Source organism: Lucilia cuprina, chromosome 2 (assembly GCF_022045245.1).
Source record: "Lucilia cuprina isolate Lc7/37 chromosome 2, ASM2204524v1, whole genome shotgun sequence".
Classification (NCBI taxonomy): domain Eukaryota; kingdom Metazoa; phylum Arthropoda; class Insecta; order Diptera; family Calliphoridae; genus Lucilia; species Lucilia cuprina.
In genome coordinates this window covers 19,392,657-19,396,132 of record NC_060950.1, presented here as the reverse complement: position 1 = coordinate 19,396,132, position 3,476 = coordinate 19,392,657, and positions in this window count along the sequence as shown.

Sequence of the window (3,476 nt, the reverse complement as noted above, 5' to 3'; positions counted from 1 at the left end):
CTATAGACTAGACTATAGACTAGACTATAGACTAGACAATAACTAGACTATAGACTAGACTATAAACTAGACTATAGACTAGACTATAGACTAACAATATAGACTAGACAATAGACTAAACTATAGACTAGACTATAGACAACAAAATGTACTGACTATAGACTAGACTATAGACTAACTATAGACTAGACATAGACTAGACTATACCTAGACTATAGACTAGACTATAGACTAGACTATAGACTAGACTATAGACTAGACTATAGACTAGACTATAGACTAGACTATAGACTAGACTATAGACTAGACTATAGACTAGACTATAGACTAGACTATAGACTAGACTATAGACTAGACTATAGACTATAAACTACAATATAGACTAGACTATAGACTAGACTATAGACTAGACTATAGACTAGACTATAGACTAGACTATAGACTAGACTATAGACTAGACTATAGACTAGACTATAGACTAGACTATAGACTAGACTATAGACTAGACTATAGACTAGACTATAGACTAGACTATAGACTAGACTATAGACTAGACTATAGACTAGACTATAGACTAGACTATAGACTAGACTATAGACTAGACTATAGACTAGACTATAGACTAGACTATAGACTAGACTATAGACTAGACTATAGACTAGACTATAGACTACAATATAGACTATAGACTAGACTATAGACTAGACTATAGACTAGACTATAGACTAGACTATAGACTAGACTATAGACTAGACTATAGACTAGACTATAGACTAGACTATAGACTAGACTATAGACTAGACTATAGACTAGACTATAGACTAGACTATAGACTAGACTATAGACTAGACTATAGACTAGACTATAGACTAGACTATAGACTAGACTATAACTAGACTATAGACTAGACTATAGACTAGACTATAGACTAGACTATAGACTAGACTATAGACTACACTATAGACTAGACTATAGACTAGACTACAGCCTAGACTATAGTCTAGACTATAGACTAGACTATAGACTAGACTATAGCCTAGACTATAGACTAGACTATAGACTAGACTATAGACTAGAATATAGACTAGACTATAGACTAGAATATAGACTATATACAACACAATGTACTGCACTAGACTTGACCGTAGGCTTAACCATAGACTAGGCCATAGACTAGACTAGACTGGACTATGGACTAGACTTTAGACTAGACTATAGGCTAGACTATAGTCTAGACTATAGACTAGACTATAGATTGGACTACAGACTAAACCATAGGCTGGACTATAGACTAGACTATAAACTAAACTATAGACTAGACTATACAATAGACTAGACAATAGGCTAGATTATAGACTTCACTATAGACTGAAAACTACACTACAGAATTGACTTGACTATAGACTATAGAGTATATAGACTAGTCTTCATGGCAGTCAAAAATATATTCAAGACTATAGCTGAATCCACATATTGTTCAAGATTTATACTTAAATTATTATTGGTTGCATTTATTCAATGGTTTAATATTTATTATTTTAGACCAAAAAAGTCAATTATTTTCACAGATATTTGCCCTCATTATAGTCGTGTACTCACTTTAATATATTACGAAAAAAAAACTATCGCAACCCAGCAAGGCAACAGGTGTATTTGTCATCGGATTTTTAAACACCCATAAAGGGAATTTTTTATTATTATACAAATAAACTAACAACAAAAATAAATTTGCTGATTAATAAAAACACAAAACCAAACAAAACGAAAAAAAAACTAAATACTACCCACTTTATTACAAACGAAAGTATGAATACAATTAATAAAACGTATTTATCAGATTATTGATATCGTTGGCCAAGTTTCCAAGCTAAAATCAGAAAACAAAAATTACAATAACAATTAAAATAATAGAACGGAAGTGCACAGATATCAAGCGGCTGGCTGGCTAGCTGTCATAGACAAATTAGGAAACCTTAATTGAAACAATAAAATTATAAACTCACTCTCTTTCGCACCTTTACTCTGCGCTGTTGTGTGCTCCATAAGTAGCTCTTTGCCACCTAGTTGTCTGAATTATTAATAAGGTGTGTCTTGTTGCTTAATGGATATTTCATTAACCATTTCAGTGTCAATTCATTTACAAAGTTGCAATTCGAACTGAATTTTTGCGTACAAATACAATTTTTATTTGTTTTTATAACTCCAACCAACACCTGTTGGTATTGCCTTTTAAAACGCCTGAAAAGCCATTGTTATTTTGTATTTTATATATATAAAAATTCACTTTGATTTTTTTATTAATTTATGCAAAATTATTAAGATTTTTATTTCAAATATTACAAAAAAAAAACAAAAAGTTCATAAACAAATGTACATTTAAAATCTGATGTAATTTTAACACCCGATTACATGCTGTTTACACTCGTTTTATTGAATTGTTGAGTAAAGATTTTGTCTCAAAGAACGAATTGGAAAAAATAATATAAATAATAATTTCTTGTTTTTCCAGATCAGAGTTTTTTTTTCTGTTTTTGTAATACACTTTCTGTCTTTATATTGTTTTAATAAAATCGTATTTGTTTTGTAATAACTGCGAGATATGTTAATTAGTTTTCCGAGCTGCAAATGGAACTATTACGCTGATGTCTTGTCTGTCAGGGATTTCATCAGAAATCTTATGAAATCCCTTCTAAACGTTTCTATAGTTTTTCTAATTCTATTTGTAGAGAATTATGCAAGATTAAAAGAATGTTGAAGGTTTATATAGATTTAAATATTGATTTCTAAAATCGCTGATTTGTAAATTTTAGAAAAAAGATATCGTTCCATATGAGAAAAGTTTTAACTTAATTTAATTCAGAAGCTTTCCTTTTTTCAACTCTTCAATAAATGTAAAACAAAATATTTATATATCAAAAGATTTATCTTAAGCTTCAGAACAAAAAATGAATGGATTAAAAGCTTTTCTCTGAACTTTTTTAAAATTAAGCAGATAAAACCTATCAGGTCAAACCTTATAATGACCTGGCACTGGGTCAGGAGAAGTTCCCACAAAATTTTAACAGAATCGGTTTGAATTCAATGCGAAAACTTAATGTTGCATTTTGTACCAAAACAAAAGATTTATTAATCAAAAGCTTAGCATCCTTCTTATACTTATATCCGAACTTTCTTAAAGATCTCAATATATAATCGCCAGTAAAGAAAACCTCCGAAGATCGCAACATATACAACAGATCATATAGATCATTTATTTATTATTAGCGGTATGAGTAGAAGTTTCAGAAATCTTATAATAATATAATGAATGCAAAATTCATTGTCGTAGTGACAGTTGACTATAGACTATAGACTAGACTATAGCCTATACTACAGACTAGACTATAGACTAGACTATAGACTAGACTATAGACTAGACTACAGACTAGACTACAGACTAGACTATAGACTAGACTATAGACTAGACTATAGACTAG